This window comes from Phymastichus coffea, unplaced genomic scaffold (assembly GCF_024137745.1).
Source record: "Phymastichus coffea isolate CEN01 unplaced genomic scaffold, Cenicafe_Pcof_1.1 PCOF00007, whole genome shotgun sequence".
Taxonomy (NCBI): domain Eukaryota; kingdom Metazoa; phylum Arthropoda; class Insecta; order Hymenoptera; family Eulophidae; genus Phymastichus; species Phymastichus coffea.
This window is the reverse complement of record NW_026706818.1, coordinates 7,746,533-7,768,526: the sequence shown is the minus strand read 5'-3', so window position 1 is coordinate 7,768,526 and position 21,994 is coordinate 7,746,533. Positions and strand designations below refer to the sequence as shown.

The following is a 21,994-nucleotide window of genomic DNA, read 5'->3' as shown; positions in this document are numbered from 1 at the left end:
TTCTATGGGACTTTCAAAAGTAATAAAAAATTAATGATTCAAAGCAAGAAGAACTAACTAATTATCGAATAAATGCATACGAAGAATAAACGTATAAACGCTTCGAAAACAAATTAAGAAAAGTGAACAGCTTAAAATAACAAGATAAGATTAAATTTATCATTTTCTTGTTGTTGTTGTCGAGATCGGACGGTTGGAAAAACCTCAACGGTTAAATTATCGTCTTGCTATGTTTTGGATAGATAAGACCTTTTTCGACGATGCGATCACACTCTTGAACTCACAAACAGCTCGCCAAAACAACACTCGAATACTCGATATTACCTCTCATCATCAGTCTTTAGTCAGAGCTTCATCGAGCTCGTTTGAATCAGTATATTAATTGTGAGTGCAGTGTTTGTTGAATTTACAAGAAATTACATTGGAATCCAATAAATGTGCAACCAAATTTCAAACTTCAAATTTCATCAAAGTATAACATAGTTTTTTGGAATTCGTACATATTAATTCTACCATATAATTTTTGGTCAATACTTATTTCCTGATTGTAAGTAAAATTTCCTTTTGCGTAAAATTTCTTAACGCGGTAATTGATAGATATTGTATACATGCCCTCGCCATTTTTCAAAAAACGCACAGAAATTGAAAGTACTCTATTTTACAGCTCTTTACAAGCCCTATCTAAAGAAACCATAAAAAATTATTTTCATCATTTTTTTTACTCTACATTTTTGAATTAAATATTTTTCCGAAGAAAAAAGCTCAAAAATTTTCATACTCACATCGTATTTGACGAAAATAATTTTTTAATTAGTGATTTAGATATAGCTTATAAAGAGTTATAAAATGCAATACTTCATATTTTTATGTGGTCTTTTTCCAGAATTGGTGAGGGATCAAAGATGGACAAGAAATTTTGGAATTTTCAATATTCAATTATCGTTCGAAGAAATTAGAAATGAAATTGATACGTAATTGTCAGTGTAATGTTGCTTTAAATGATATTAAAAATTATTGCCTGACTTTGTAAAAAAATATTCAAATTAATGCGCTTCGGATTTCATCATATAAAAAACAAATAATAATTATTATTTCTAGGTATTGGAAAAATGACTATTAATCCTATAAATGTTATACAATTATTATTATTATCTTTTCAAGCTATGAATATACAAGAAAGTCCCATTACTAAAGATGAAATTGCTTTGAAGGATAATATAGAAAAACTATTACTTGATTGTATAAATAACTTTGAGGATCCAGAATTCATTGTGGAATCTACATTAGCTTTTCAAGAACCATTTAAGGATACTGAAATGCACATTGTTGAAGATATTGATAAAATCTGGTCAGCGGATGTTGATGAACACTCACTAGTATGTAAAGCGGATACAGAAGATCTATCTTGGGATTACAAACGAAAAGCTGTGGACTATTGGAGAAGCGGAGTTACGAAAAATCTCGCTCTGCAAACCGTGCAGCATAGATTTCGAAAAGTCCAATCAATTACACAGTTGAAACGATGGGCGCATACTTTGAATAAAGGAGATACTTATAAAGAAAAAATTGGAAGAATCAATAAATTTGTATTAGATAATTTTCAGTCGGCTTCCGATGCCGGTTATATAATTCACGATAGAGATTTACAAAAATGGGCATTACAAGCTCAGAAAATCGTTGGACATGAAGATATAAGGTTTAAAGCGTCACGTCATTGGCTACAAAATTTTAAAAAGGCTCACAGAATAGTCAGCAGAAAGATAAATAAATTCGTAACAAAAAAGACTAAGGGAGAGAATATTTACAAAAAACAGCTGATGATTTTGTTTCAGATGTGAAAAAAATAATTAAAAGCAAAGGTTTGGAATCAATTTACAATTCAGATCAGAGTGGATTTCAAATTGAAATGCACTCGGGAAGAACACTAGCTATTGAAGGCGAAAAGCAAATTGAATGTCTTGTAGAATCTGTAAGTTCGACGACTCACAGTTACACAATTCAACCTCTCATTTCAGGTGATGGGAGACTGCTTTCCCCATTATTCATTGTTTTAAAAGAAAGTAAAGGAACCTTTGGACCGGTAGTAGAATCCAAATTATTCAAGCCATCAAATATTTACGTGATGCCTTCCGCTTCTGGCAAACTGACTTCAGGTATGATATTTATTATTGATGATTACAGTTTTTAACTTATGTCATGTGAATAAAAATGAGTTTTTTCAATGGTTACAGAACATTTCAAAACATGGCTGAAGGATGTGTATTTTCCCAATGTTGGGCATTCAAGTGTCTTATTAATTGATTCGTGGAGTGGGCATTGCCCTGATGCTGTAAAGGAAGCAGCACCTCTAAACAAAATTGTTGATGTAAAAATAATTCCAAAAGGAACAACAGGCAAAATTCAGCCACTAGATGCTTTCGGCTTCCGAGTGTGGAAAAATTACGTCCGTCGTTTCGAGGACAGTGTAACATTAATGAATGAGGATATAGAACTTCATAAAAGAAATAACATTATAAAACTCCAATCCTTGGTACATAATCAATTGTCATCTCCTCGATACAATAACCTATTCAAATATTCAGGGTATAAAAGTGGCTACGTTGAATCAAAGCCAGATAAATTTGATAACCCCGTAGATTTTAGTTTTGGTAATGATTGTAATGAGCGTTGTGAAGTTCCTGGTTGCTCTAACTCAGCAATTGTAAGATGCTCTTGGTGTAAGAAATCATTATGCTTGAAACATTTTTTTAATGATTATCATTATTGCCAGGATTATAAAAAGTAACATTAAAACTCGAAACTATTGAAATATTAAATTTAAAATTTTTTTGTACTTTGAATCATTAATTTTTTATTACTTTTGAAAGTCCCATTGAAAAAGTATAAAATCATAGAGATACGACAATATCTCCTGTGGGGCTGGTACACCCCTTATTATAGGTTATTTTTATTAAGGTGAGAACAGTCGATTTCGTATTTGAATATTGTGCATACTGCCAAAATTTTTTTCGTCAAACTCAAGAAACTAGTATTTTCATATGGAAAAGGGTGTCATTTTTTTATTGAAAAATAGGGGTTGATACATTAGTGGGGTGAAGAATTCCAATTCAATACCAAGGATGTGAACTAATATTATTACACGTTTTACGCCACTGAATAGTCCTAGGGTATTTTCAAGTAATGAAAAAATAATACTTGAGATTGAGTTTTAGGGATGAATTCATTTGTAATGGCTGATTTCAGAAAATTTCAAACTACATCAACTACTTAACAATTTTAATAGTATCCAAGAGATTTACACCATGATATCGTAATGGAATAATGAAATATAATAGTATAAATGTTAGGGGTAGCTCACCCCCTCAAGGGATTTTTTTTTTGAAAATGCCGGAACAGGTCAACTTTATTTTTGATTATTGTGCATAAAACAATTAATTTTGTCAAGATTTAACAGATTTTGGAATGTGTATAGTGAAAAAAATGGTCATCAAATATAGTTTTTCATTAATAAAAAACGGGGGTTACGAGTCTGATGACTAAAAACAGTGCATAAATATTTGCTTTTCAATAACAAGTGTTACCCACTTTGTTTCAGTAAAAAATTACGAATTGTATTCGAGAAATTAAAAAAAATTTGTTTTTAGGGGTGAACTTCAAGGGTGGGTTTCACCCCTTAAATAGGCTTATGGGCACGTATAAAAAATACGCGTCGAATATTTTTTGATGTTCTACAACATATCACAATTTGAAGAAAATCGGTGAGGTACACCTCGGGTACCTTCCTTGTTAGTGTAAAGGTCTCATAAGCAATGTTAGTAGTGGAAGCACCTCACAGGTGAGAGCGATGGTTGGGGCTCTCACCATTCCCTAACAAAAAATAAGAAAGAGAGGGGGGTGGGGATTTCGGCGGCTCAAAAAGCGAACTAGTGGGGTTATATTCTAAAATATCGATAAGATGTTAATAGGAATACCATTCTGTTCGAAGCATTGGTAAGAAGAAGAAGTAGTAGTAGAAGCTTAGCCATGCCAGCTATAAGAGACAACAGGAGATCTCACTCCTCTTCTAAGCATGTATGGTTTGCGAAGAATGTTAAAATACATCATCTTCCATACGAAGAAAAAGACTCTAGAAAAGGTATTTTGGAGCAAATAGCACAAGATCACGAACGTTTCCAAAGACGTATTGCTGCATTGAATAAAGTTATATCACGAGTATTACTCAAGAAACGTATATTGATGATGAATAGAATGCTTGGTCCTATATTAGAAAATCATCACACTATATATATGTTAAATAAAATGGAAATCTAATTTAATTAGAGAGAGGCGGTTGTGGCGGCTCGAAAACCAAAGTAGTGGGGAAAGGTTTTAAAAGAGCTGTGAACCTCGAAGAGCTTCATTCTGCTTCAAGAATGGAGTAGTAGTAGTAGCAGTAGTAGCAGTAGTAGTAGCAGCAGCAGCAGCAGCAGCAGCATCAGTATAAACAGCAGTGAGAGCAGTAGTAGAAGTAGTAGTAGTAGTAGAAGTAGTATTAGAAGAAGAAGAATACGTGACATTCTAGATTTCTTTACCTACAGCAAGATGAATTTTGAAATGTTGAATAACATTGGAATGAAGCTCTTCGATATACTTTCTGAAAAAAGTCATTATGAATTGCATGAAGATGAGAATTATCTAATAACATTCATGAGACAAGATGAATCTCGAATTATTCTTGAACTCGATTGTGAGTTCGAAATTGTTCTACCGGACCGAATGTCAAGAGCGATAATTCATCATTTGGATCTTTTTATTTATCTTTCTGATAGAGTAAAAAAATATGCATTATTTATTCAATATTATGGATGTGATCGATTTCAATTTAATATTAAGTAAATGTATTTGTATATCTTATTAGATCTCAATAAAGATTGTATTATATAAATTTATTTTCTGGAGAGGTAAATGAGTCATTAGTGTTTCTATTAAAGCAGGTTTCGACTTGTCTTAATGGACTCACTAGTGTCGAATATAAAAAATGGAAGTACCTCACAGGTAAGAGCGAAGGTTGGGGCTCTTATCCTTAAAATAAAAAAAAAACAATGTAATATTTATAAATGAGAACAATTATTTATTTAAATACAAGCTAGATACATAAAAATTTATATTTGTAATTCATTGTTGTATAGTCTCCTTATTTATCCAAGAATTGTGAGTATTATCAAAGCCAAGCCATTTTACATAGACTTCATTACCCCGTCTTCTGAGAATTTTTTCTACAAGATAAATATCAGGATACATAGCTTTCTGTCGTTCTTGCTCATAAAAACCTCCAACAATGGGATTTTCTTGATAATCTAGTAGGTGATATGTTACAGGTTTAGTTCTCGAAATACGCTGAATAGTAAAAATTTCTGTAGACCAATTAGGCGTATATCCTTTTTCAAAAACGTGTTTAGACTTGCTTACTCGCACTTTATCTCCTACCTGGAATTTCGGTTTTTTGAAAAGACGATGATCGTAAGAGAATCGTGTCAAGATCTGCATTTCATTTTCTTTAGTCACTTCTTTAGGCTTCATATTTATTGTGCAATGTTTTCGATTATTATAAGATTCTTTTAAACTGAGGAGAAAGTCAATCCACTTATAATTTCCCATTAAACTGAATTTTATCCACATAATATTTTTTAGTGTTCGATTGAAACGTTCACTAATTGATGCTTTAAGATTGCTATAAGTAGAATAAAGGTTTATTTTCTATTTTTTCATTAAACTTTGAAAATTTGTATTGTAGAACTCTTTGCCTCTATCCACTTGGAGATTTTGAGGAATGCGTCCCTTTTCAAATATTTGAAAAGGGACGCATTGCGTTAGTGACATCTGTAGCAGTTTTCTGTTTTACTGGAACTCCCCAAGCATAGTATTTAGAGAACGTATCTATAATAGTTAATAGATAGCGAAAACCTTTATTCTCCCTAGAATAGCTTTGCATCTCAACAAGATCAGCTTGCCACGTCTCATTTATTAGGCGTATATCGACAAGGATAGTTTCGACGTGCTGGTTTGTGTAACTCATCCACCACTCTTTGATGTTTCATTTTTTCAATCTATTTGTTATAATTGAATGAAAAGTCAGACGGCGTAATCCTTATTTCAATTTTCACTTCTTAGCACTACCACTTAAAGATAAATTTGGATATATTAATATACTTTTTGAATTTATTTACATGCTTATTGCGATATTCTCTATTTGTTTCATATCTCTTACGATGAGCGTTTGTTTTTAGAGTGATTTCAAGAATTTTCATATAATTTTCAATATCTGATGAACTGATTAATTTAGAATTAGGTTCTTTACGAAAGAGAAGTTCCATTAATCCAGGCGTCTTGCTGAATGCTTTATCATTCACAGTCGCATTATCGTTTTGGAAAGAAATTGGAGAATTGCCTATGACATATGTATTTTCATGCAAGCGAACGCCAAATGTCTTGTCTAAATTACTTTTCTGTTGCGGTGTATGCAATAGTCGAATATAGTTTCCTACAATCGAGTCATCCAATAGCTGTTTTTGTTGTTTTGTAGTTACATTTGAACTAACATTGTCTAAATTTATTGCAGTTCTATCAAGTGTTGATTCACTAGTCTTACTAAATTCGTCTTCATCACCATCATCAGTAGCATCAGCAATAAACATAGCGGATTCAAATGTAGAATCAAGCGGATGTAATGTTGAATTTAAGTCATTAACAGTACTATTGAAATATCGAGATTTATAGGGAGTGTCAGCTGTTGTTTTTGACTTGAAAACTTTATTGAACGTAATTTTCTTCTCCTTGTTCGTTTCCTGTTCAGTATTATCGTTAGTTTTATCAATAGCTACTCCACAAGTTTCTTCAATGGATCAACCATAGGTTTAAAAGTTTCATTCAATGTATTTTCTAAATCAGCTTTGTCACGTTTTATTAGTTGATACTTACGTCTGATGGTATCACGAGCCTCAGATAATTGCTAGAGCATCTTCTTTTCTTTTTCAAAATTAGCCATGTTGACGCTTGCAATTTCTAAAGTTAAATAATCTTCATTCGTTCACTCCGTTATATTTATAGCAAAAGAATCGAATCCTTTTCTATACCGTCCATGATTGATTGGTCTATCTCTATCAATAACTATAAATCCATGATTATCGTCTCTCCAACATTTTGAACTAATTGCTTTAAACTTCTCAAAAGTCATATCTGAGTTAACATGATCGTTGTAAATATGTTTAATATTCACGTCATCTTGTCGAAACAAAACTAGTAAATTCACATTATCTAGAATGAGATGCTTCGGTATGCGAGCGTATGATTGACAGATATAGAAACTATCTACTTTTTTATGTCTTCCCATACAGAAGAATGCTCTCACGTTGTCCTGCTTTTCAGTGGCTATATCGTTAAAAATCATGATGGAATTTGGATTAGCTTTATCCGGTGAAACAACTGCCTCATGCTCGCTGAATGCATAATACTGTATACCATCAATCGGTTCCAATAAATCTTTTAAAAACTTATACTTTGGTTGATTGAGAGACTTATGAATAAACATAAATGTTTTCAAATCTAAGTCCATTAGGATGTGTGATTAGTGTTAGCAAACAGTTAGTTTTCCCACAGTTACTAGGACTACAGAAAACTGCTCGTATACTGTCAGGCAGTAGTTCACCATGTCTTTTTTCTCGTTTTTTCGTCTCAACCACATTATCAAAATTTATGACTTGCAACTTAAGTGGTTGCTCTTTGAAATCCATATTATTTTCTAATCACCGATCGAAGGACGAATGAGACTACTAACTATAAAAAGACTGTTTATATATTTTTAGTTTCATTAAGACTTTGTCTTCTGATGAGGTATGATCATTTGTTACAAAAGAAAGACTGGTGGTGCTGGCTTAGTGAATCAGATCATTAATAACTTACCATTCGAAGCTCATTTGCCTGGTTATCAGTATTGCGGACCGGGAACTAAATTGAAAAAACGACTTGCTCGTGGTGATCCTGGAAAAAATCCGCTAGACGCTGCTTGTAAAGATCACGATATTGCTTATTCTCAAAATCGAGAGAACATTGAGGCGAGAAACGAAGCCGACAAAATTCTAGCTAAACAAGCCTGGGATAGAGTGCAAGCGAAAGATAGTAGTTTTGGTGAGAAAGTTGCTGCATTTGCTGTAGCCAACATAATAAAAGTTAAAAGTAAACTTGGTATGGGTGTTAAAATTTTAAAACGGGGAAAGAAACGAGGTAAGGGCTTAAAAAATCGCCAACAACAACGACAGCGACGAAAGACACATGTAAAAAGTAAAAATCTATCAATTGCATTGAAAAAAATTATTAACGCTGCCTCGAGAAGTGTTGTACCTAGTAATAAATCACTCTTTGTCATTCGTTCGGCTATAAAAGGCGCTAAAAAAGCTGTGAAGAAGGCTGGAAGAAGAAGAAAAATAAATATTCCTCGTATTCTACCAATTCCTAGTAAAGTGGGTGGAGCTCTTCCTTTTTTAATTCCATTATTTGCCGCTTTGAGCGCCACTGGAGCTTTAGCTGGAGGAGCTGCTTCAATAGCAAAAGCCGTTAACAGTGCTAATGCCGCTCAAAATCAATTGAAAGAAGCTCATAGACACAATAAAACTATGGAAGCTATTGCTATTGGTAAAGGACTTTATTTGAAACCACATCGTAAAGGTTATGGTCTTCATCTGAAACCATATTCAAGTGGAAAAGGTTTAAAAAAAAAAGCTCGAAATAAGTTTACCTAATCGAGCACTGACAGATCATGATATAAGAAAATATGCTAAAATACTGAAAATTGCAAATTTTCGAGGTGTTTTTATGCGTGATGCTCGACCGACCGATGGACCTCGATATCAAGAGACAGGTATTGTAAATTTGGGTAATAAACGGGGGCCAGGTACTCATTGGGTAGCATATAAAAAGAAAGGTGATGAGGTTATGTATTTTGATAGTTTTGGTAATCTACAACCGCCTATAGATCTATTGCTTTATCTCAAAGTTAATAGAATCATGTATAATTATATTAGGTATCAAGATTTTAATACATATAATTGCGGCCATCTTTGTCTCAAATTTCTTTTAAACAAACTATAGAAAAGACGACTAGTATATAAAATACTCATTCAAAGAATGACTATCATTTGACATCAATCTGTCATGGAGAATACACTGACATTGAGTCTCTCAGGAACATCATCCGTATTCGAATCATATTATTTTCCACCGATCGAATTGATAGCAAACAAAAAATACGTTCTTGGTCTAGTTGAGCTATTGACGTTTAATTCAATACCAAACATTGACGTTGGTTGTAATAAATTTTATATTGAAGGTCAAGAAGCTATCACTTTACCGACTGGTAGCTACGAAATAGAAGATATTGAAAGCTTTCACATAGACGAATTAGCACCTAAATGTATATCGTTTAGCCTAAAACCAAATAATAATACTTTACGTAGGGTCATTCAGTACAGTCAAAAAATACATTTTGAACCAGAAGATTCTATTGGATCAATTTTAGGCTTCACTAAACGCACGCTCGTTGAAAACGAAACACATAGTTCTGACTTACCCGTCACTATACTCAAAGTCAATGCTTTACGTGTAGAGTGTAATATTACTACAGGCTCTTACATAAACGATCGCAAAGTACATACTATACATGAATTTTTCCCAGCAGTCCCACCTGGATATAAGATTATAGAAGTTCCCTCTCACGTCATTTACCTTCCATTCACTGTGAGGAGCATTGATCATTTTCAAATTCGTATAGTTGATCAAGACGGAAACCTAGTTAATTTTCGAGGAGAAGTCATCACAGTGCGAGTACATATAAAGACCATATCTTAGTAATGGGTATCATTTACAATATAAAGAGCGGCCGAGGCTATATTAAAAGACAAAAATGTCAAACAGCAACCAGTCAACAGCGAGCTATCAGACCGCTCACACCTCAGAACATTCAATTCCTGAAAAGCTTGAGACTAGAAGTCGTCGAAAATCGTGGAAGAAAATATTGTGCATATTAGTGTGTTGTATAAAACAACAACAACAATATGAAGGGAATTCTAGACATTCATTCAACTGTCGCTTTCGATGAGTCTATAGCTCATTATGAAGTTCATGCGCATCAGCTTTATTCATTATCATATTTCAATAATAGCGATGAAATTCATATAGCAATTCAACATCAAGATTTATCTCTGCTTCCATCTCGCAGTATGATTCATATTTGTGGTAGGCTAATCAAGCCGGACGGTACTACGCCAGTGGAGAACACTTTATTAGTCAACAACGCCCTCTGTCATTTGTTCGAGAAAATACCATATGAAATAAATGCTATTGAAATTGATAAAGTGAAAAATGTAGGCTTAACAACTCTCATGAAAAATTGGCTTTCACTCAATCCATGTCAGAGCTCTATCGCTGAAAATGCCGGTTGGAATGGTGATAACAATGAAGTTTTGATATGTAATGCTCTAGGTTTTTTTGATGTTACTATACCTCTTAGTATGTTGATGGGCTTTGCTGAAGATTATCGGAAAATTATAGTCAATGTCAAGCATGAACTTATTCTCACAAGATCAAGAGATGATTTGAATGCTATTTTGTGTGCTCCAATAGGGAATCCTGCTGCTTCAGAAAAAACAAAAATTACTTTAACTAAGGTTGAATGGTTGATGCCATATGTGATGGTTGCAGGCAAAGAAAAAATCAAATTACTCAATCAGATCGGACGAGATCGTGCAATTACAATGAGTTATCGTACTTGGGAAATGTTTGAGTATCCAAAATTACCATGTACATCAAAGCATGTTTGGAGTGTTAAGACTTCCAATCAATTGGAAAAGCCTCGCTTTGTTATTTTAGCTTTTCAAACTAAACGTAAAAGTTCAGCGAGTGTTAATTCTAGTAATTTTGATCATTGTAATATTAGTAATGTGAAGCTATTCCTCAATTCACAATGCTATCCGTATGGAAATCTCAATTTGAATATCAATCAAAATCAGTATGCTGTTCTCTACGATATCTATACTAATTTTCAAAACGCTTATTATGGTAAAGAAAACGAGCCGTTACTCAATAAAAAAGATTTCATTAATAAAGTGCCGCTAATAGTTATAGACTGCTCCAAACAAAATGAAACGTTAAAAAGCGCGCCAGTCGATGTTAGCCTAGAATTTGAAACTCGGAATGATTTTCCTGAAGATACTGCAGCCTACTGCTTAATATTACATGATCGTATTGTACAATATAACCCGATTAGTGGTGATGTTAAAAAATTAGTTTGAAATTAACAAGACATTATGTAATCAATTTATACAATGCTTTTCAATATAAAAGAAAATATATATATATTGTTGGAATTTAATAAAAACTACCTATAACCAAACTATATAGTGACTATGACGCCCTATACTTTCGATTGGTGAGGTATGGTGACTATGGCGCCCTCTACTTTCGAATAGTGAGGTATAGGCTTTATATAGAACAAACACGTGCCTCTACTCTCATAACGGTTTTGGGAACTAGTAGAGTTCACATTAACTTCAGCTTCTTTTTAAATGGATTTCGTAATAGATTTTCAAGGCTTTCAAAGTTTAAACGAGACTTTTGTTTGTAAAGATCTCGCATATCTACCATTAGATGTAGATACTGTTCCAACTGTGTTTTTCTTCGAACCACCATATCATTAGTTTCAACTTCCTTTCAAGTATCGAAAAGTAAATCATTTCTTAGAAACGTGTCATCATGGTTTATTATGGAGATCCGGTCTTATTCCATATAAAAATTTAGCACGTGTATTAAACAATCATTTAAATAATTCTAGAAATATTTATGTAAAAGGATTAACAAAGAAACAATGGTTATAAAAAATTTTACCTGAAAAGTAAGTATTTTTATTTATTTATTATTTTGTTAGAAATTAAAATCATTATTAATTAAAAATTTTTTTCCTTTTTTAGAAAAATTTTAGAACTTGAAAGCGAGATGAGATGTCCACCATTGAGCGCATTACCTTACCCATTAGAAACAATATGTACATATCATTATAATAAACCAGCTAACTTTGTATGTGCCGTTACAAATGCACAAAGATTGTTTTCATGGATAAAAGCTAGACTGAAGCAATCTGAAATGGAAGGTATTGATGAAGTTGACAATATTACATATAAAAATTCAACTCAATATTTCAATATAGCGATGTCAACTACTGAAAATAAAGATTATAGACAGACTATATTATATTCAATGTATAGTTGAATGAGCAATAAATTAATAATTAAACGAAAATTCCATAAGTTTTATTAATTAATATTCGAATAAAATCAACTGTGAGATTGAAAGGTTCCCGAAATCTAATGAAAACACTATAGCGCTTGCTTAGAGAAAGAGAGAGAGAGAGAGAGAGCAACATATAGCTTACCAAGCTATATGCTACCCTCTCTCCAAGGGCCTACATGTCCTACTATCGAAGGAGAGCGAGAGAGGGAGCAGCATCCTCACTATACAGCTTATGCGTCTAGCAAGCTAGAGACGCTACCCCCTCTCCAAGGGCTATACGGCGCACGCTCCTAGAAAGCAGCAAGAGACGTTACCTTCTCTCCAAGGGCTATACTATGCACGCTCCTAGCAAGCAGCTAGAGACGCTACCCCCTCTCCGTGAGCCTAGACTCAGCCAGCATAAACTTACTAACGAAGCACCCTACTATCGGAGGAGAGTGAGAGAGAGAGACACTTTTTTGTTATGTAATTTATTTATTTATATAATTATTAAATATAATATTACAATTATTTATTTACATGATGTTTTTTTTTTAATTTTTTTTTTACCGTATGGTTTGGAAGGTTGTGTTGGCTTTCGATCCATTCCGGGATACATTATATTTACAGTTTCTATTTTTTTCATTTTTATTTTACGCTTGTTGGTGGCGGTGGTAGTGGTGGTGGTGGCGGTGGTAGTAGTGGTGGCGGCGGTGTCGGTGGCAACAGTGGTGGTGATGGTGATGGCATTGGTGGTCGTGGTGGCGGTAGTAGTGGTGGTGGTGATGTCAGCGGCAGTAGACTTTACCCTTGTAAGGGTATTTTCAATACTACATAAGGACTCTCGGGCAACATCGTTTATCTGAAAAAAAATAATAATTTTTAAAATGTTAATTTTATAATTAATGATATGATTAATAAAAAAAATTATACCTTGAAAAATTTTTTTTTTGGGGGGTAACGACGCAAAGGGATTCCTCCTTTTCCTCGCTGTTTCCACCATCACCTTTTCGGTTGCAGACTTTTCGGCTGCAGGCTTTTCAGCTGCAGACTTTTCGGCGACAGCCTTTTCGATTGCAGCCTGTTCGGCTGCAGCTTTCTTGACTGCAGCCCTTTCAGCTGCAGCTTTTTCGGCTGCAGTCCTTTCGACTGCAGCTTTTTCGGCTGCAGCCCTTTCGACTGCAGCCCTTTGAAGAGCGGCTCTTTGGGCATCAGCCCGCTGTCTTGCTGAGCGCTCAGAATACTCCAATATCTGCTGCAACTAAAAAACAAACAAATATTTATATTGCAACGATTGCCGAAAATCGTTTGACTCGCGCGAGGTAATTAGCGGTTAAGCGAGGTGAGCCGCGTTCGGTTCGCGAGAGAGAGAGAGCGCGTAAGGGGCACTGACCGGGAGGGGAGGTAGCAACCGGCAGTATGACTGTGCCACTCAGTCGATCCGTGCGCCTAACCTCCATCCGTCCCGAGTTCTGTTTTCTCGTTTGTTTTCCCTGGTGACATTGCGAGCGTGAGTGCGTGGGTGCGTTAGCAGCAGCAGCAGGAGCAGCAGCGATAACTGCGTTAGCAGCGACAGCAGCAACAGCAGCAATAGCAGCAACAGAAGCAACCACAGCAACAACAGCAACAGCAATAGTTCCGGTGGTGCGGCAAGCAGCGAAGCGGCAGTTTAGCAATTCGCTAGTCGGATACGGTTGGCCACCGTATCCACGACGTTCTTGCGGTAGGTGCACCTTTTCTTCCCTTTGTTAAATCGTTGTTAATTTGCGTGCGAATCCGCGCAGCGAGCGCGAAGAGTTTATTGTTTTGCGTGCGAGCAGGTAGTTCGCGGCAATCGCGGTTTTTTCTCTCTCTCTCGAATAGCGTGTATTGTCATTCACGCGTGCGTGCGTGAGACTCTCGGCATACCCTCCGTGTAATTGGTTTGATTAAATAAATCATCCTTTGTTTCGTTTAAACGAGTTTATTAGTCGTTATTTTGTCATTCCCTTGTCCGAAGGTCGCGCCTCGCTTTGTTTACATTGTATTCGAATTCGCCGGTAACGCAACACGAAGTGTGCGAGACGTTAGGCGGGAATCCTCAATCTAGGTTCCGATAGCGGCCGCACGAGCGCTACTAGCAAGAGCAACAGCGCCGCCAAGTGGCGAGTTGGGGGAACCCAACTCGGAACTTTGAAGAGACTCTGCGCAGGCGCACTCCGAAGCAAGGTAGGTTAATGCGCATCGAGCGCATAGATAACAAGGCTTCGTATAGTTGAAGCACGGGCACTTTTAGGAGATTACCGACTAAACGACAGCCTGTTACAATATATTTATATATTTATAGGAAGAAAATTATAAAAAGTAAAATTTCTTACCTCGATCACTCCCTGCAGCAGCTGGTCAATCCTCAGTTTTTGAGCAGGATCGACCATGATGAATGAAGCTGAAAAATACAATATCTAAGACTATAATAATTAAAAATAAATATATAATAAAATTACTTACGACTGATAAAATTGCTAATAATAGATGGTAAAATGTTGCTGTCAGAATGCCCGCCAGCAGGTTTGGAGGAGTCTAAAAAAGATATATAAATTAAATTATAATATTAATATAAAGATTGCTTTTTTTTTTACTTACATTCGCCATGAATACGATCATAGCATTTAATGTTCGAATAATTTCCAATGAATTCATGATGCACTTTTTTAATCACTTAACTTTACTCACTTTTTAAGAAGTTGTGACAGGGTTGATAGCGATACTCGCTAACCCTGTGTGCGGCACTCTTCTCGCACGGATGTAGCGGCCGAGCGTGGCTATGGTTGACATAGCATTTACGCGCTCGTGTCGTTGCAGGGCCTGGAGAGGGGAGAGCGCGACTGGCGAAGAAGACGGTGCGAGAAGAAGCGAGAGCGCGAAGAGCGTGAGAGAGAGCGAGAGAGGAAGAAGAATAGGCGAGAACGCGGAAAGCGCGGCTCGCGCCGCGAGAATTAGAAGAGCGGGAGAGAAATTGAGGACAGTTGGAGAGTGACCGTACGCTAAAGAGGTCATGGCGCGAGAAAAGTCCGAGACGACGCGCCAGGAGAGAGGAACCCCAGGACGAGAAGTCTTTGTGTGGCACATCTCCGGCTGCTGTTTGAGCAGCCCCTCAGCGATCATCATCAGGCGATCGAGAAGCCGATCCCGGCCGCTAGCTGCCAACCAGCCGCCGCCGGTGATCCTGCCAGCCCCGCTGCCAGCCGGACTGCGATTTCGCCGTCGTCGGCTTTCCACCAGCGAGCCGCGGGAGGAGCCACCCGGTGGGTTTGTTCCCTCATTATTGTTTTGGCGGATCTCTCTCACGTACCAGCTCTCGCCCGGTACAACGCCGCGAATTGAGTTGTCGCGTTTATTAGTTGAGCGAATCCGCTCCTAATCATTGTATAATTGTCGCGTATAATAGTTGAGCGATTACGCTCCTAATCGCCGTTTGTTGTCGCGTTTGGGGATTGAGCGAGCGCGCTCACCATTTCGTTTGTATGAAACCGTAGCTGTAACTTTTATTGGCGTAAATAAAAGGGATCGCCTCTTTGTACTTATTTCGATTCTGTCAGTTCACCTTCCCCGTCATCGCGTTAGGTTTGCTCCTGTGGAAGTTAGCGCCGGCTTCCTTCACCGGAAAAGGACCCTTAAATAACTCGCAGGGGGCATAGCAGTGGCGCACTTCGCTATGTTCCGAGGATAAATCCCCCCCCCTTTGCATGGCATCCCTTGTGTTCTTTCGGCGGGAAAATCTATCGCATCGCTTTGTTTGACGGGAAGTGAAGGTGATCGCGAGTGCGGTTGGGAAAATCGCGTTTTCATTGTGTCAGAGGCAGTGCGGTATTTTGGTCGACTTGTGCGTTTTCGGCGAGTTCGCTGAGTTGCGGGTAAGTACCGGTGAGACGCTGAGAGAGGCCAGAATTGTATTTTGAAATTAAAATTTCTTTGTTGCTATGTCGTCAACACGCTAGGCTCGAGTTACGCCAGAGTCCGAACGTTCTAAGAAGGGCAACAGCGAGAGTCGCTTTGTTTACATTGCGCGATTAGCGCTGGTAATTTGAAATATAGCCTGGAGTTCGGTACGACGAGGCGAGCCTGGTGTTTTGGCTAATGTGCGTGATTGGTTTGTAATGTGTGTTGTGTGATTGATTCGTGTGATTGGTATCATCACTTCTGGCTGTTTAAATTTGAGTTTGTAGGGATTAAGCGATTAAGACTTTGTGTTGCGTGTTCGCACCAAAGTCATCGCTGTTAAGAGACTTAGCGCGCGCACGGATAACTGTTGCGAGTCGCAGAGCAATTCTTAACGGGTCTGTTTGTTTACGCCGGACTAGGCGTGTAAAACGATGCCTCTGGCAAGGTCGCCGAAACGGCCGAAGCCAGGCGAGTCGCGCGCGCGACCGGAAACCTTTAGGCGACGAGTTATGAGAACGCCGGAGATAAAGGAGCTATGGGAGCGCGTGCGCGAGACACGTTTAAGCGACCTGCTAGCATGGATGGCGGCCCAGAGTCTCGCGACGGAGGGGACAACAGCGACCGTGCAGGATAGGGCATTTCGCGTATTTTTATTTAGCGCGCGCCACGAATCGGAGCCCCCAGTAAAAGCAGAGGACTACGTAGCGGGTGAAATCCCGACTACCGTTGACGCGACGCTCGCGTCAGCGGCGCGGGATGGCGCGTTGTTAGAGGCTTGGGAGGCGGCGGTGCGCGCAGCGGTGATCGCGCGGCGGACGATGGGCGAGCACTCACAACGCGGCGACGCGGAGCCGTCGGAAACGCGCATTCGCGTGACCGACGGTATCACTGCGAATGAGCAGCCGCTGGAAACAAATGTGAGGTCGGCACTGAATCGGTCGGCACCGGTGGGCCACGCGCGACCAGAGGGTCGCGCCGACGGACAAACCGAGGCGGCGCGGGTGCGCGGACAGCAGCGACCGATGAGCTTTCACGGGCAGGAGCCATCGATATGGCGGCGCGCGGTTAGCTTAATTTGGCCAGTGCGAGAGACATTGCCGGCGCGGGAAGCGCGAAACATCATGGGCCAGGGCGAGATGAATAACGCACTAGAGTATGAGGGGGCGCGCGGCCCAAAAGACACCAGTACTCCGGCGCGTGGAACGCTCAACGCGAGGCCCGTGGCGAGGCGCGAGTCTGCGCGGCTGACCGCCCGGGCGCGCGAGAATGAGCGCCCGGCACCGATGAGAAATGCCGCGATGAAAATGCGTCAGTACAAAGACGAAGAGGAGGAGTCAGAGCACTCAGAGTCCGACGAAGCGAGTTATGATTCAGCGCTCGAGGACGATGAGGCGTGGAAGTATGACTCCGATGACGATAGGTGCGTAGGAAGGCCAAAAGCGCGTTATATCGATGGCCGGCCGGCAGACGCGGTGTCAGCGTTGAAAAACTGGTCGGTGGTATTCACTAAAAAGGGCGGGCTGACGGCGGAACAATTCCTCCAGCGACTGCACGAAGTGCAAGCTTTTTATAGATTTCGCGACGCGGAGATGTTGTCGGCTTTGATGACCGCGTTCGTAAGCTCGGAAATGATGCTCTGGTGGGAAACAAATCGTCCGAGTTGGCGAACGCTACGCGAATTCAAGGATGAGTTTCGACGACAGTTTTGCCCGCGACGCTCGCGCGAGGACGTATACGACGCGCTGCGCCGCCGTACTCAAGGCGAGGGTGAGCCACTGGGCCAGTATCTTACAGCTTTTTTGTATATCGCGGGTAGGCTGGAGCCGGGACTCTCGGAGCGGCGACAGCTCGAGCTGATAAAAATTAATCTATATCCGACGCTGCGGAAGTTTATCAGGTCGAAGAAGGTTAAAACGTTGGCAGAGCTGCGTGCGTGGGGAGAGAAATTTGAACGTCGGCGCGACATTGATGATGTGTATCGACCGCCTCCTACGCCGCAAGAATCATTGATGCCGGAAGTAGCGTACCGAGGAAATACGGTGAACGAGAATGCGAAACCGGGTATCAGAAACGCGGGCCCTGCGGTAAAAGAGTCTGTCGCGTCTGTCCAGTCTGCGAGTGGGAAAGGTCAACGTGGTAGGACGGCAAGGCCGGCGTCGAAGTCTGGAAGCGACAACGGAGGCCCGAGCAAGGAAAGCCCGTCACAACAGGATCCGGCGGCTTCGCCGGACATGTTGCCGACAGATGTAGTGGCTGCGTTGTCGCGGCTCCTGCGAACGCGCGGCGGGACGCCATCGGGAAGCGCAGCCCCGGCGGCGAGTAACGCAGCCGGCGGAGCAGCGTTCCAGGGCGTATGCTATAAATGCGGGGGCGCGGACACCGTAAATCTGAGTGCGCGAGCCCGCAGGATGCGCGGATTCCGCAACAGGCCGCGGGTGGGCCAGCAACCGCTGAGGAAAGCGGTAGCGCAGGCCTTAACCAAGCTGCGAGACGCGGCGAGGATAAGGGCCCAGTGCGCTGCTATAAATGCCGGCGGCTTGGTCACTATGCCAACAAGTATACGTTGGGGACGCGAGCCTCGCGAAGGTGCCAGGGTTGGGGTTCGGATAGTGGAACCCTTGAAATTTGCCCAGAATGCCGAGGATGGATCAGGGCGATGGGAAACTCCAACGCGGGCTCCGCGCGCCCAGCGGGCCCCGCGTAGAGTCGCATGATAGGGCACTTCATCCGGGTGAGATCGCGTTTAATAGATTGTTAGAGGGCGGACTCGCGGAGTACCGCAGACTGACTGAAACACGTCGATCAGAGTATCCGGGAGGTGAGGACGCGAGCGGCGCGCGGCCAAGTACTCCAGAATATCGCGAGTACACAGGACGCGAAACGGAGAGTGTAAGGAACACGTTCGATTGGACTGGGTTTAATGAGCAGTGGCTGAGGATGCGTGAGACCGAGTCGACGCGCGAGAATGAGAGACAGGCTGCGCAAACGCTGAATGCAGACCGAGGGAATATCCAAGGGTGTCCGAGGGATGGGCGCGGGTCAACCGGGAAGGATTTGACGGGAGCGCCAGTATCGGACGATGGTATTCGAAACTCGGGGAAAACCGTGGAAACCACGCGGTCTTTGAGCAGTCCGGGAGTAGGTGCGAAGCGCGTACTACAGGCCCCGGAGCGGGCTCAGGCCGCGAAACCGGGTCAGCACGACATGAGACGAGAGGTAGACGACCCTGGCAGTGTAGACGAGACGTCGTCGCGATCTGTCACCTCGTCGAACGAATTCATGGTGCTGAGCGGTACGGTTGCGGTGAAAGCATCTTTGCCGGGAGCGTTAGGCGGACCAGGGCGTGAACCGATGTGTAAGGAATCGGTGGGAAACGCGGATACTGGAGCCAGCGAAGAAGTCTCGCGCTTATGCGTGCGCGTGTGCATGGGTGAACCGAAGGCGGACGCCGTGGAAAACCGCGCGCTTTTGGTAGTGCACATCGCGGGGAGACCGTATAGTGCGCTCTACGATTCTGGTGCGATGCTGACCATCGTAGGATCGCGCGTACAAAGAGAGTTTGTGGACCACATAGAGCCGTGCGATGTGGCATTGTTTGGTTTCGCGGGAGCAAAAGCGAAAATTATAGGGAAACTTCGTCTTAGAATTGAAATCGACGGAGTAGTACGCGAGGTAGAAACGCGAGTCGTGGACGCGCCAATGCAGTACGATATGATAGTCGGGATGGACATCATTGAGGGCTTCGGTATTGGCACGGAGCATGCGGAAAGGCGTTGGCATATAAGGAACGGCCCGTGGCACTCGTTTGCAGAGTTGAAACGCGAGAGGGTGGAATTTCCGAGCGACTCGGGATTCACGCGTGCTCGCGTCAGGGCCGAGGTCGCTGGACTTTCTGAGTTGCGACCTTCGCAGCGCGAGGTGATAGAGCAGCTAGTGCGGCGGATTGTACCCGAGAAATCGCCGGCATGCACGCATTTAATTCGGCACGAAATAGACGTGCAGGGCGCGCGGCCGGTGAAGACCCCTTTAAGGCGATACTCGCCGCAGGTAATGGATTTCATGCGCGGCGAAACGAAAAGGTGGTTGGAATCCGGGTTGATTCGAAGGTCGACTAGCGATTGGAGCAGCGCGCCGGTGATCGTGAAGAAGCAGGACGGCACAAGTCGAATGTGTATCGATCTGAGACCGGTGAATAAAGCGACAAGGGCAGACGCATACCCGATGCCGAGCATCGATGCGATCCTTGATCGCTTGCGAGGGGCGCGATTTATTTCGAAGATCGATTTGAAAAATGCATATCTACAGGTACCGTTGTGCAAGGAAAGCAAAAAGTATACGGCATTTGCGGTTCCAGGGATGGGCCTGTTTGAATGCAATTATATGATCTTCGGGTTGATAAACGCGCCGGCAACATTCATGCGTCTGATGGATGCGCTATTCGGTCCGGAATTTGAGCCGTTTGTATTTAAATATCTCGACGACGTGATAGTCGTGACCGAGACTTTTAGCGATCATTTGGTGTGGCTTGAGCGGGCATTGGAAAGATTGGTTAACGCGGGACTCGAGGTAAACGTAGGGAAATGTGAATTCGGATGCTCGGAGGTGACATTTTTGGGATACCGTCTGGATAGCCAGGGGCTGCGACCTGACGCAGACCGGATTCAGCCGGTAGTTGAGTTTCCTCAGCCCAGAAATGTCAAACAACTGCTACGCTTCCTCGGCATGTGCGGATGGTATGCGCGATTTATTGAGCACGAGAGCGAAATGAAGGTGCCGCTAACGAAGCTCACGCGCAAAAGCGAACGCTGGCATTGGGGATCGGAGCAGGCCGAAGCATTTGGAAAACTGAAGAAGGCGCTAACGGAAGCGCCAGTGCTGGCGAGACCCGACTTTGCGAAAACGTTCTATATCCATTGCGATGCGTCGTCATATGCGCTGGGAGCGTGTTTGATGCAGAAGGATGCTCAACACGCATGAGCGAAATTACTCGGTATCAGAACTGGAGTGCGCGGCAGTAATAATGGGTATAAAGAAATTCCGCCCGTACGTTGAGGGAACGCATTTCGTGGTGGTTACTGCTCACACAGCGCTCACGTGGCTGCGGAATAAGAAAGAGCCCGCAGGTAGACTCGCGAGATGGATTCTAGAGCTTCAGCAATACGATTTTGAGATCGTGTATAGGAAGGGTCGCCTACATCATACGCCGGACGCGTTATCGCGCGCGTATGAGGACGGCGAGGAGGTAGCGTCATTCGCAACCATTACGGACCCAGACTACTTACAGCGCATGAGAGATGTTCTTGCGAGACCGGATAAATTCCGAAATTGGCGAGTGGAGGACGGAATGTTGTATAGGTTCTCTTCCGATAAACTACTCGATCCAGTCACAAATCGCGAGCAATGTTGGCGCTTAGTAGTACCGCTAGAGCATAGGGCTCGAGTGATGCGAGACGCACACTGCGAGCCATCGGCAGGACATTTCGATAGGGATAAAACGTATGATAGGGTTGCGAGGGAGTACTCCTGGCATGGGATGTATCACGATATCACGGAGTTCGTGCGTTCGTGTGAGGAATGCCAGAAGTACAAGATCGAACAGAAGCTACCGATGGGATTGATGAGCAGACGTGTAGTCGAACGACCATGGCTAGTGGTAGCGGCGGATGTGATTGAACTGCCAAGAAGCAAGAATAGGTTTAAGTATCTAGTCGTATTTCAGGACTTATTTACGAAATACGTGGAGTTTAAACCTCTCGTGTCGGCTACAGGGAAAGCTCTT

At 41.5% G+C, this 21,994-nt stretch overlaps 1 protein-coding gene across 3 annotated transcripts in view; it reads right to left on the bottom strand.

Moving 5' to 3' along the window:
- The window catches only part of LOC131669478 (LIM/homeobox protein Awh), a 546,200-nt gene that overhangs the window by 284,928 nt on the left and 239,278 nt on the right, over window positions 1-21,994 (bottom strand). The gene's annotated exons all lie outside the window — the stretch shown is intronic.